The 14455-nt window shown below is 40.2% G+C and overlaps 1 protein-coding gene across 3 annotated transcripts in view; it reads left to right on the top strand.

Moving 5' to 3' along the window:
- Positions 1–14455, top strand: part of GRIP1 (glutamate receptor interacting protein 1) — a 309227-nt gene that overhangs the window by 42135 nt on the left and 252637 nt on the right. The gene's annotated exons all lie outside the window — the stretch shown is intronic.

The following is a 14455-nucleotide window of genomic DNA, read 5'->3' as shown; positions in this document are numbered from 1 at the left end:
CTAGAATAGAAAGTTATCTGACACTACTGGTGGGAGTGACCTCTTATATGAGGGTGAAAAATAGGTAACCTTTAAACATATTTCTGTAGCTAGTGTGTATTTGAGAGTTTTGTCTGTACTTTATCATCAGATATAAATCTTAATGCTGGATGCAGACATCATATCTGATAGCAGAATTTTGAAAGCTTCAGAAACAGGCTGAGGTGGAAATCTTGAAGATCTATGTAACTGAAGCTTCAGAAGGAGAGCAAGTCTTCCTGTAACATTGTAACATTTCTGTTCTCTATCTGATAATCTGCTAGAAAATGACATAACCTTCCTTTCATCAACTAAAAGTAGTCAGCCACAACGAATGTGCTTCCCCGGTGGAAGTTGTTTTGTAAAAACAGACAGACAAAAAAACCAATTTCATGTATATTTATCCTCTACAATATCCTCAGCGTCCTGATTTGCTCAGTTCAGTAATCACAAAAATTATGCTTTCTACTTTGGTATTAAGGGTCAAATATAAATTGCTTATTTTCCATACACCTGTCTTCTTACCTCTATTCTGTGACCTAAAGCCACACCTCCCAACCTCCCCCAAAACAACCAAGAAACACAATTTTTGTGGGTAGTATCTGCGTATCATAGAATCATAAAATGTTGAGGATTGGGAAGGACCTTAAAGATCATCTAGTTCCAGTCCCACTGCCTTGTACGGTAAGAGTTGCAGCATGCAGATTGATATGCCATGATTTAATTTCCAAGCTCATGCTGCTGATTCACTCTTTCTGTTATGGTCTGCCTTCACTTGGTGGGTGCTTCCTGTAGCCTTGTAGTATGCTGGCTGTGGTGTAATAAATAGATGCCCAAGTGAATGGACTTGCCCCAGGGTAACAGTGCACTTGTGGTGATACATATCATAGGTTGCAGATCACATTCTGTTCCTACTAGGTTGTTTTTGTAGCTGTACCATTAATGTATTTTGGACTGCCTGTGCCCTGAGATGCTTACAGTCTGTATTTGCTTTGATAGTGTGGATGAGCTGCCACAGGAAGCCTTGCTTTTTGGATAGAGGCTACTGTTAGTATATGACACTTTATTTTGACCTTATATGCCTGTTGGGCAAGTCAGCTTCACTTGTTATTGCTTTCTTCCTTGAGGGTAAAGCAGTTTTCATCTCTTGGAATGTGAAGTCAGCTTCTGGAAACTTATAACAGCCAAATAGGAACTGTAGTTGAAGGGGAGCAAAATGTGTTTATGGACTGCAGAGGGCAAATACAAGGAAAAAATACTTTACACCAGATGTGTACACCCCCTATCTTCTGGTTGGATAGAGTCACCCTAGCAGTACTGGGGTATCAAGCTTAGCATTTATTGGCCTATAAGAATGCTGGTGCGAGTAGGGTATGGTGTGAAGTTGAAGTGTAATAGTGATGTTAGCTAGTTGCTCTAGGTTTTCTGGGTGCACATCACTGCGCTGTGGGCGAAGGCTGTCAATACTTACTCAGGGCAGCAGCTTTTGAGAGGCAGAGCTGGAACAGTTGATGCTGTAGCAGCTGCATGCAGATATTTAGGCCATGACTTTTTAAACACTGGAAAAAGCCAGGCTGCTTATTGAAAGGACAGCACTTGAATGAGAACATGGGGAAAATTGCTCCTTGTTTGCCTAAGGACACTGTCCTGTGTCATTTGGGAACTATTCCTGACTTTTAAAGCGCTTGGCTCTGCAGCAGTGAAGCTGTTTCTGTCCATGCTGTAACAACGCGGGGAGGAAGCTGAGGCCACTGAGCAGCTCTGCAGCACTGATGTGGAACAGTGGCCTCCTGACACTTGTGTAGGCTGAGTGCTGTGTCCCTGGGGCTGCCTGGAGCTGCAGCCTGCAGGGGTGCTGTGCACCATGCACGGGGCTGGCAGCACCCTGCACCGGCATGGGGGCGTGAGCCTGGCGGGCAGGGTGTGTGGTCCTCACATTTGCTCTGCTTGTTTGGGTGGGCAAGCCCTCCACTGCAAAACCTCAGCAAAAGGAAGGGCATAAAGTGACTGCCCATCTCTCACTTACTGTCTGTCCATATCTGCCCCTTGAGCATTTCTTTTCTCTTTCATGAGGAATAACTCTCCTCATAATCCCATCAGAGGCAATACACTGAAGGGTGATGTGGGTTTGGTGGGTCTGTGATTTCATTTGTTCAGTATTTCTTGCCAACGCTTTGGATGACGCCCTTGTTTGTGCACTTTGTTTCAGTTGTCATCTAAATAACACATTTGTGGTTAAGACATTTTAGAGATGTTTGACCTGCTTCAAACTTCATTTTCATTTTGGGTTGCAGAAAACTCTGGTTTATCATTTGACTTGGCTTTGCAGGACCATGTGTTTGGCTGCCCCCTCAACCAAGGATGGAATTTTGTAAACTCTTGCTGGGGCCAGGTACACTTTGGCTTCCTATAAAGCACACACACTCGTCCCTGCAAAGCATGTGTGGGCTCCTGCACCTTTCCTAGAGAGTGTTTAGTGTGCAGAGGTAACACTTGCAGAATTGCTAGAGCTGTCTGAGAAAATTAAGCCAGGTGTTTTGAGTAGTTCACCTGCAAAATTCCTGTTTTCATTGTTTCCACCAGCTGTGGTCTCAGACTAAGCCATGCAGGATTTAGAAATTGTTGGTCATATGAGTTTAAATACATAAAAGCACAGGAAATGTTCTCGAAAATTCTTGTCCTCAAAAATAAAATTCTGATTGTGTTTGTAAAACTGTAACTTAATTTGGTAAGGGAATTTGGGAAATTCAAAACAGTTTAAGGATAGTTAGTGTACAGCCAAAAGCCCACCCTGTGTTATCTTTCAGGTCACTTGGGTTGTAGATGCATCCATGCATCTCAGTGTTTGGTTTCATGGCCTGGCAGCAGAACCACATTTAGAAAGCTTTTGTGAAGTGACATAATTTCAAGGAGAAGTGGAGCTTCTCAGTATTGCATTCAGATGAACTAATGGTGATTCACAGTGTGCTGGGAATAATGAATGATGCTTTTCTCATCAGGTACCATGTACCTAGAGAAGAGGCATGGGAGAGTCTGAGAGCATTCTGCAGCATGGCATAAATTACCATTAAATTATGCTTTGATGCTTTTCTATTAGTATTATTTCTGCATGTCATATATTAAATACATGATAATTACATATTTGGGGATGAAATGTGTTTTAATATCCTGTCTGATGTTCTCTTTGGAAAAAAAGAAGGTAATATTGTTAGCATTTTGCTGATTTGCTGTCAGATCTAAGAGTTAGGGATATTGTCATAGAATCAAAGGTAACAAAAAGTACAGACAACAATAAAACAAAATATTCAGCATTTTCATAGAATGGCTTTCTTCTGGATGTTCCCTTTGAGCAATTAAGCTGAACAGAAATGAAAAGGAGGGTAAAACTTAATTAGCTACTGAAACATGGTGGAGTCTGAGTTTATTCAGTTCTTTAAGGCTGTGTCTCTGGTCAAGCATGAGAACACAATGACCCCATTTGGTGTTTGTAGTAGAGACATAAAGTTTTGTTCAGTATTTTTGTTTGGTTTTAAGCAAAAGTTAGTTTTCTCTTAGACAATCTAATTTTCCATTAGGCAGAACTTAAGCTGTGTTCAGGATTATTTTTAATTAAAAGAAAGTGCTTTCCTGTAAATTTAAAATGTGAAATTTTCATCTGAAGTCACTGCTTGTTTTTTTTGACATCCTGGCACAATGGATATTGCTCACACAGACTCACACATGGAGTCAGGCATTTCTCTGGCTGTGGCTGGCAGAGCTGCTGATGCTTCACCACACCCTGATCCCTGGGGCTGTACATCCATCCGCTGCCCTTGGGGAAAGCCAGCTCCTTCCCTGTTAGTGGCATGGCTGAACTGCAGCTCAGCAGCTTTCTTTGAATAAATAAAAACACCTGAAATTTCCCTTTGGTTCTACCAAGAGAGCAGTTTGATCTGTAACTGAAACTGTAAATGTTTGGAAAAACTAGAAATGTGGGAAAATGAGCTACAGTTCCTGAGTCTGCATTGCAAGCCATTATCGATGCTTTGGTGGGTACCTAGGAATTTGTAGCAGCTAACAAACATCTGGTCATCTTCCACGCATTTGCCTAAGCTTACAGTTTCCTCCTTTGTGTGTGTTTTGTTGGTTTGAGGGTTTTGGTTGGTTGGGTTTTGTTGTGTTTTTTATGTTTGCTTTGGTTTTTCGTTTGGGTTTTTTCCCCTCTTAAGATCTAGTCTTCACAAATGCTTTTTTGAAAATAAATGATGCCACCTTGCCAGGTGTACATATAAAATAAGGAGTGGGAAGTTGTAAAGGGTTAAATATTTTACCCTAGTTTTCCAGGATCCTTTGTTTTGTTGCCTTCTGCTAGTCTTTGCCTCAAAAACCGTGCTTCTTTTCCCTTTGTCTTTTCATCCTTTTTAAATTCAGTGGCATTCTTTTGCCATTTAATATGTTAAATTTTCACATATAGGAAAGTGTGGCCAGCTTGACTGCTCTTTCTTCTGCAGGGTAGTACATAATGTCCAATGTCACTTTCTCAATTATCACCTAAACTTTACAGGAAAATCCATACACTCCACAGTTGTTGAGGCAGGCCTGTGCTGGCCTGTTAAGTCTTGCTTTATGGAGGACTGCATTCACTTTTTGTCTTAATGGTCAGGAAGCATCAGATGGCCTTACCATATTTTGTAATTCTGTATAGTAGTAATGATTAACATAAGCTGAAAGAGAAAATGCTGGAAATAGTCAGATTCAAATACTATGTTGAAAACCTTATTTACAGTGGGATTTTTCTTTCTTCCTTGTAATAAGAGGGAAGAGTGCAACTGCCTAATATTTCGTTACGCTTTTTTTGCTTTGTGTAAGTTGAATTCGTGACCATAATCAGAGGTGTAGTGTGTGTTAACTAAACAGTTATAAGTAAGAGATGGGGTGACCATATAACTAATTTGGGCAAATCAGAATATTAGAAGCAGTGAACCTTGCTTATAATAATTTACTGCAATGCACATATGTGCAAGGGGTAAATACACATTTAAATTGTCATTGTGTTGGGTAGGCAAGAATTACAGAGCCTTCTCTGAGATTGCAGGGAGTGAAATCTCGGATGCTTTGATCAAAAAAGTCTGTGTACTGTCCAAATTAGTCCTTTTAGTCTTTGGCTTGGTAGTTTATAGTGTTACTAGAGAAGTATCTGAAAGTGCCTGGGAGCCTTTAGGTGATGCGCTAGAGCAAGTATGTGGCATAGGTGTATTTTGCTTTGTCTTCGAAATGGTGAAGTACCAAAAAATCCCAATGCCTTTCCACTCAAAAAAAAAAAAAAATTCCCCAAAAAAAAAAACAAAAAACCCCCATAATTTCATAGGCTTAAATGTAAATAGTAATTCTGTGATGTGATTAAAGAGGGTAATTGACACGGTGTTTGTGTGATGCAGAAAATTTTATTCCAAAGATAAATGAATAGTTGTTGGCTGTGGTGATTTGACTGTGGCAGGATGCCAGGTATCCACTGGAGCTCCTCTGTTGCTGCCCTCTGCAAGTGGACAGAGGATAGAAAATATAACAGAAGGCTGATGAATTGAGATAAGGACAGGAAGAGATCACTTATCAATTACTGTCATGGGCAAAGCAAACTTAACTTGTGGAAATTGATTTATTACCAATCAAATCAAAGCAGAGTAATGAGAAGTTAAACAAATCTTAAAAACGCCTTCCCCCATCTGCTCTGTCTTTTTTGGGTTCCACCTTCTCTCTCAGTGGCACAGGTAGAATGGAATGGGGGTTATGGTCAGTTCAGTACAGGTTGTTCTGCTGCTGTTCAGGGAGAGGAGTCCTTCCCCTGCTCCAGAGCAGCGTCTCTCCCACAAAAGACAGTTCTCGGTGAAATTCTCAAATGTGAGTCATTCCCACAGGCTACAGTTCTTCATGAACTGGTCTGGAGCTGGTCCCCCACAGAGTGCACTTCTTTAAAAACGCCTCTCCTGGTGTGAGTCCTCCACAGAGTCAAAGGTCCTGCCAGGACACTTCTCCAGTGTGGGGCTCTTCCTCCATCAGTCTGCAAGTCCCTGCCTGGAGCTGCTCCAGCACAGGCCTCCCATGGGTTCACAGTCTCCTCTCAGGAATCCACCTGCTCTGGTGTGGGCGTCCTCCACAGGCTGCAGGTGGATCTCTGCATCCTCATGGTCCTCCATGGGCTGCAGGGGCACAGCTGCATCACCATGGGCTGCACCACAGGCTGCAGGGGAATCAGCTCCAGCACCTGGAACACCTCTTGCCTGTCCTCCTCTGATCTTGCTGTCTACAGAGCTGTTCTTCACAATAATTTTTTTTCCTTAAATATGATATTCCAGATCATTACTACTATCTCTGATTGGCATGCTTGGCCTTGGCCAGTAGTGTGTCTGTCCTGGTGCTGTCTGGTGTTGGGTCTGTCAGACATGGGGGAAGCTTCTGGCAGCTTCTCACAGAAGTCACCAGCCCTGTAGTCCCCTGCCACTAGCAAAACCTGGGAATGCAAACCCACTACACTGGTGTAGACATAAAATCCTGAGTTAAGCGTTTTGGCAGACTTGTATGTGTTGTGATGTGTAAGAACAAAAACGGTGGAAAAAACCAGAACTGATACCTCTGCAAAACTACATCTCCAGATCTGGCCTGTGGCTGTCCTCACTTTCACTAGCCTGCACCTCATCTCCAGCTGGTGCCCTCAGTCTCTGGGTCAGCTGCGGGTCAGATTTCCCTCCTGCTGCTTTTTGTGCTTTGCTAAAAGGTTTTTACTGTAGAAGAGGGAAGCTCAGGGGCTCCCTTTCTTTGAGCAGACCTTCTGACCCCAGAAAGCCCCACTGCTTCCTGGCCCTGCTGGTGCTGCCTGAGGAGGGGACTTCTCCTGCATATGCCACTGGGTCCTGTGGTGGCTCCTGCTGCTCTGCTGCCCAGAGAGACCCTCTGTTTTTGAAACCACACCCGTGCTCATGTTGCCTTGCCACCGCTTCTTCTTAGTCTTCCATGAGGATGAGGGGGAAAAGGTGGACTGGTTGGAAGAAGGGACTTTCCTGCCCTTCCTCTGGGGGCATTGGAACGTCTCAGTCCAGGAGCTGCCCCTTTATCTTGATGCTCCCTTAAGGACAGTGGGTACCCCAAGAGCTGCTGACGCAATGTATTGGACTAGCACAGGTCTTTCAGGGAGAAGCAGAAAGGCTTTGTCTCTCTGTGGTGCAAGTCAACAACAGTGGTCTTAAAAAAAAAAAGTTAGAATATAGAGGTTTTGTTATCTATATTACTCCATGTATTTTTCCTAAAATAATTGAGAAAGTGTCATCTGTGTCTGGGGAGGTGAGGCATTTGATCCCAGATCTGTGCTGAAAAGAAGTTGGGCATCCATTCAGACAGAGGATGTAAGAAAGTCTTGTGACTCTTATCTAGTGCTGGGTTTTGCTGTTTTGTTTTGCTGTACTGTTTTCTTCTTAGCAATTTTTATGAAGGGTCTTCTGTATTTTGTAAGACTCATTAGTGGCGGTGCAAGTAAAACAGAATTGATGGGAGATGGGATCTCTGACCTAAGGAAATCTGTATCATGCACTTAAAAATACAGAAGGAAATTAATGTGCTTGACTTCATAATGGATAAAATGTATGTAGAATATGTGGAAATTAATTTTTTAAGTGGATAAAGGCATTCCAAGTGAATAAAGTATGTATGCATATTTGCCTCTGATAGTAAGGTCTATTGGATGCTTTTTCTCTAGACTGAATCACAGAAGTTTACAACATTTTTTACCTGATAATATGTTTTCCCTTGGTAGAAATCATATAATAAAATCTCAAATTGGGATAATTTGATACAGCTAAACTAGAAATAAATGAAAACTGACAAATCTGTCATAAACTGTAAGTTTTAATAGAAGTTTAATATAAGCTTTCATGACTTTGTCAAAACCAATAATGTGTCAGCAGCTAGCTCTAAAGCTGTATGTTGTACTACAGGACTGCAGAGGTTAACAGGTTTTTAAGACCCAGCTGTGAAGTTATATATGTTTTAAAATGCCTTTAGCAGAAGGCACTTTATAATCAATTAATGGAAAGATATTGTATGTTGATACTTGTTTGAAAAGAATGTTATTTTATAGCTAATGTAATAATTCCGTTATTGATATGCATTACTGAATATGACAGTGGTGACTGGATAGAATTTGGGCAGGAAGAAAGTAACAACCACATTCTGTTTCTATCTGTTTCTGTCTGTTTCTAATGAAATTAATTCAGTGCAGGGCATCCTTATAATAGATAAAGCAGGAAAAAAACCATAAAACGTAATGAGACTTTCAACATTGCACCACAATTCTTGTTTCATAGGTGACACACATAGAGTATCAAAGGTTTTGTGACTGACAACCTATAGAGATGTTGGGATATCATGGCTTTATTGCAATCAGATTAAGAGAAATACTTCTGTTAAAAGAATATTATGGAATTATGATATTGCTTCATGGGAATCTTCATTAAAATTCAATGCAATCTATGTGACTTCAAGGAGAGTTATATTGAGTCAAAAGAATAAACTGACTCAGTAAAAACATTTCTGGATTTAAAATTATTAAATTTAATTTTTGACACTTGGAGCCACCACAGAAGAGAAAAAACCAAAGTGTTTTCCAGAGAGACCAAACAAGGAAAACTCAGGTCTTGAGGTGACTCAAGGACAATTATATGTGCACTAACTGAAGTTTTGTACCAAGCTAAGCAAATTTGACGCGATCCCTTGATTACTGTGGAAGTGTTGTTGATACTTGGCTGTTTTTTTGGGATGAGAATTTCAGGAAATTATGGCTTAAAAAATAAAATGGCAATGATATTGTGCACAGACTAACACAGTTTTAGTATTCATGAGGATTATTTATAGTTGTTAATGTTTTGTTGGTGGTTGGTTGGCTTTTTTTATCATAAAACACACAGGTAATGAAATATGCCCTCACTGGGTGTTGAGAAGGGATGAAGGGTGTGTACCTGTTGTGGTTACTTTTCTGCAATCAGTGTAAACAGTCCAGCACTGAGAGTTCTTAATGTAAGCTATGTCTTTTTAGGTATAGAAGAGCAGTACTTACTTTAAAAATGGAAATAGCAGTTGTAGTGCTGGAATAATAAAAGTCAGGACAGCTGTTTCTTTTGTAATAAATTCATAAGTTTTCTTCCTAAAGCACATAAATTTAGGCAAATTATTTGTGAAACAAACTGTAAAATTGATGTATGTCAGACATCTGGCTCATGCTTAACTTTGAGCTTGCAGTTGGTATTTTATGCATGACAGCAAACAGGTGATCGTGATTGAGTGTCTTTCAAAAACATTAGCAAAAATTACAGGTTTCTGAAACTCTAATAGTAAGGAATGACTTATTATAATTTATGTTTTCTCCAGCTCTTTAATGATCATAATTTCTAAGACATATTTTACATTTTATTTAAAGCTTGAAAAGCTGGTAATTCTGACATAGGAAGTTAAATGCTGAAGTGGAAAGGGATGGAAGTGTCAATGGGCTGCCTGATATTTATCTTGTTTTTCCATATGAAATTCAGTGAAAATGTGGCAGAAATTAATCTGATTTGTCACCTGCTTTGATTAGAGGGTTTAATCAAAACCTCTTCAGTACCTATGGGACCAAGCTGAGCTGTGTGATGGCTGGCCCTGTGCTGGTCTCTTCAGGGGCTTCGTTTCCTCAGTGTCTGACAGTCTCAGAATGAAACATGACAGCTGTACCTCTTTTCATTGAAAACTTAGGTGTTGGTAGGGCCTTATTTTTGTATAGATCAGATTGTGTAAGATATTTATACACTGTAGCAATTGGAACGCTTGTTTTGAAAGAATGGACTTTGATTCAGTGCCCTTGTCAATATGAGGGACTCATGCAAGAGATCTTGCCATAATGCCCTATTGTTACAGGGTCATTCTTATCTCCTGCTGTGAAGATGTGCAGGAAGAATTTACTTATAGAGCAGGAGAAGGCATATATGTGTAGAATAGCATAGCTCCTCTAATCCAGTGTTTTAGAGAATTCCTCTGGAGGAGAAAATCTCTGCTTCTGGAAGCCTGGGCTTCATTTGTTTGATTTTAAGTGGCAGTTAGGTGAAATGTGCAAACAGTGTCAGGAACTGTCTCAGGTATTCCCTCTTTCAACAGAGTGCTCCTCTCGCTAAGATACAAATTGCTTTGTGTTTTCTTTTTGTGGCTCCATAAATTTGGTGTTTTTCAAAGTGGATCTGAAAGACTAATGTCTTGCCTCTTTTGCTTTGCTTCCAGTCCCATCTTCCCACCTTCCTTTTTTCCTTCCCTCCCTTTGTGGTCACAGCCCTCTTCTGGTATGCTGGACTGCTGAAATGGGTTGATCTGTGTCTTACAAAATATAATAAATGTATTTAAATATAATAAAGTGTATTAAATATAATAAAGTGTAAATGTATTTAAATCTTTAAGATGTATTTTAAGAAATCCAAACAGACTAAAAAAAAATAGTCCAAGCCTGCAGAAGAGATTAGGGCACCTGAAGTCAGGAAGGATGTGAAGTTCTGTAGCCCAGGTGCCTGTGGATGTTCGAAGGCTGCAGAGGGACCCTAACCCCAGGGATGGGAGCAGTTTCATGTGTTTTGCTGTCCTGTGGGCAAAGTACCCAGCTCACCTGGCACTTGTTGGGTCCTGTGACTGACATGCTGGGCCTCCAGGCTCATCTTGGGTGCTACTTTGGAAGCCTAGACATACACTGCAGTGCTGCAAATTGCTCCCATTGGAGCAAGGCTCTTAGAAGTGTTAAACCTCTTCAGAGTGTACATCTGGTCAAGTGCTCTGTTAAACTCATCTACCATTAAGTGGCAGGGGTCCTCTTTATTTTATTGGGCTTTTAAGCAGGCTTCAGAGAGTCTGGACTAATGAATTTCTTGCTGAAGGAGCAGCCTCACCACAGCATCACTGCTTGTGTGTCTTTCTGGAAACCTTGGTCTGGAGGGTGAAGCATGTTTTTTGAAAATAATTATCATCTGTCTTTATTCTGGTAAACCAGGATGTGAAGGTGCTTGGCAATTGGTTTTAGCATTCTTGCAGAATCAACCCATCAGTTATCGGAGTTAACTACTGAACAAACTAATCTGCTATGCGTTCATATTGATGGTTATATAATAAAATTGTCACAATTTTTCCTTTCAGACAAAAGAAAAATTCCCCAGAAAACTCTAGCATTCTGTTTACTTTGGAAGGTATTCTCCTATTTTATGTTTGCTGTACTTGCATCTGTTGACAGGTATCCCCAGGAAAAGCAGAGTGTTGGCAAACGTCTAACTGTGATCTTTCACAATGTGACAAAGAATCAGAATGTGTATGGACGATGGGCCTTGGTTCAGAATGGAAGTCAGGCAGACACTTGCGTTGTCTTTAGCACTGATGGAAAAACAGAGTAAACTGTACACACCCATGAAAAATAATAATGGGCCAACCCTTTCTCCATAGCCTGTGGGGAATAGGGACAGTCACTGTCCAAATATAATCTAGTTGGACTTTCAGTCTGTTGGATATTTGGCTCTGTGTGAGTCTCAGCCAGTCGGAGAAAACTGGCATGAAATGGATGTGTGTAATCAGGGTGACTTTGGTGCTTTGATAGTTTCTCTCTTCCACCCATTTCCCATTACATAGAAAGGAAAATTTTTATTTAATTATAAGAAAAATATTTTCTCCTGGTCTCCCAGGTTAAGAAATCAAATAATACAATAAGTTCATGGGTGCTTGGAGACTTCACAGCTTTAGACACCTTGTCACTTTACGCAGATTGACTTCCATGGCCACTTACATGGTTTGGGATGCTCTTGGCGAATTCAAAGTGAAATGTGGAAGTCAGGGTAAGCAGTTCTGGATGATACAGTATAATTGCAAACTGAACTGCATTTGTGCAGCAGTAATGTTTAACTGCTTTCATTGAAATTGTGCTAGTTCTAAGAATTAATGTGGAATTTAGTCTTACAGATAAGTTAGTTGTGTGGATAATGTGTATCACAACAACATCTGTTCAGTTTTGTCTCAAAAAGAGAGTGCTGCTCTATCAATCAGAGTAAAAACATTGCAGTTGCAGAGAATAGGAGATAACAGTTGACTGTGCAGAGGGCAAAGATGATGAAACAGGATTTTAGTTTTTCTTAAAGAACAACCAGCTCTTGGTTCCCCATGCTGGGATGAGCGAAGGACAGGGCTGTCCTCTGCATGGTTGCCCTGTGCAGCACTGCTGCCTTAAGCTGTCCCCTCTTTTCACAATTCCTGTTACAGTGTTCCTTAAGGATGAGAACATGCTCCTACAACACAGCTTGCACCATTCTGTGTCAAGCTTAGTTTGTTCTGTGCATTCCAGTTTCTGTTGCACTCAGTAGCAGAGGGTAGGCTGCCATCACATTTTAAAGCAATGATGTTTTCTAGTAACTGTACTGGGAAAAACAAGAATGGTCTTTGGGGAACTAGAATTTAGCTTGTCAGAAGACACTACTGGGTTATCAGTAATTCAAATGCCTTTTTTCACACTGGAATCTGACAGGACTGAAAATAGAAACTGTCAGCCTCCTGATTGTCTGATTATGTAAAACCATCAGTGAAACCAAAACAAACTAGGTATGATAGGTTTATATATGTGCATATATTTTTCTTGGAGATATTTTTAAAGGTTTCTAAAGGAAAGAAATTCACTTCCAGCTGTAGATCCTAGTGTTTTGGAGAGTGAGCAAAAAATTGCTGTAAGTCTTCCAAATGTAAACTCCTATTTTTGATGCTGTTATAGGTTACAGTGGTAGTCTTTGAGGCTGATCAAAATAATAATTAAATGCTTAATCATTAAAAAAACCCAGACATCTTTGTCAAAATGATGTGATTTACAAGACAGGAGGCTTTTCAGCTGTTGCCCAAATGAAAACTCAGATGTCTTGGAGGATCCTCTACTAAAATAATGTTTGGTTTTGGGTCAGCTCTGGTCTGTCTGTACAAAATATGTATCAGAAACATTTTGAGATAGGCAGGTACAAATCCATTACACTGTTGTTACCCCAGAGCGCTGTGAACCCCTCATTCCAGTCTGACAAAATGAAGATACAGTTACAAAGTCTTTGTCATTGCTATATGTAGTATTACTATACAGATAGGAAACTTTTTTAATTCTAAGCTATCAGTCAGGAATACTTCTCTACTAAACGTGTAGTATTGTGGCTTTGCCTTTGCTCTCGGGTACTCTGTTTAGAGTGACTGTTTCCTCTAGTGGTGAAGTGAACCTGGTATTTCCTTAGATTTGAAATTCTTCAATTTCTCTGTGAAAGGAAGTTTTCCTAAGGAAAAAAGATACAGTGTTACTTCTCAGTGGATTATGTGCTGTTTTAAAACACACCTTCACATTTAAAGCAGTACCCTTTTGGAGGTGAGCTAGAGTAAATAAAGTATGTTTAAATATCACTTGTGAAAGTAAAAACAATTTGCAGTGTCCATTTCAAATTGGTAAAGTTACACTTTGCTTACCTCTAAGTACAAGTCACTGTTTTTTCTTTCACTTGTCAATAAAATTTAAGCCTGGGCAACCCCGTTAAATAAAAATACATGTAAATAAAGCCAGATGACTACTTAGCATGCAGGGTGTTACTGCCCCTGAATTACTGATAGACCTGATTCAGAGAAATCTATTTTTTCATAGCCTCTGGTTTAGTAAGTTTTATGGAAAAGAAAGAAAAGTTACATTTTTGAGACAAAACAGGTTTTGACAATACTAACCAGGTTTTCTGAAGAGTGAATTTTATTCCATCTTAGTGAAAGCTGTAATGAATCAGTTTTGTGTGAAGACCTTACAGGTGGCCTGTAGTTCAGTTCCAGACCTCTGTCAGGCCCTGGGGCTGCATCACATCTGTCCTTTGCAGGTTTATATTCTTGCCTTGAAAGGTGGATGAGCAGCCATGGTCCCCAGGGCCATCTGCAGTGCAAGGAGACACAGCACCAAGGTCCCAAGAGGGTTTGTTTCTAAAGGCTAAGCCTAAAAGACAGGACATGACTGTCAAATTCACACCAGCTTTGTTTCACTGTGCTACTCTGAAAAATCCTTCTTGTTATAATTGCATTCTGTGAACATGACTAAATAATTCCCCCAAAGTTCATGCTGATTTTGACACAAATAAGAGGACCTGTCCAATCTGTTGTCATTTAAGTACACTGCTAAGGAATAATCAGCTTGGTGGACTGAAATTAAACTAGGGAGTTGACAAATTTTCTCTTTAGAGAAACAGACTGAAGAAAAAAATAGCCAAACAAAAACTCCCAAGCCAAATGAAAAATGCTGAACTCAAAACTAGCCAGCCCTCTGTTTCATCTGATTTCTTTAGGTTTGATCAAGGGAATTTGTCCATTTGTTTATTTTTCCTTAGCAGTCCTCTTTCAAGCCAACAGACTTCAGCAAATAATATTG

This window comes from Molothrus ater, chromosome 5 (genome assembly GCF_012460135.2).
Source record: "Molothrus ater isolate BHLD 08-10-18 breed brown headed cowbird chromosome 5, BPBGC_Mater_1.1, whole genome shotgun sequence".
Taxonomy (NCBI): domain Eukaryota; kingdom Metazoa; phylum Chordata; class Aves; order Passeriformes; family Icteridae; genus Molothrus; species Molothrus ater.
This window is presented reverse-complemented; position numbering and strand designations above follow the sequence as displayed.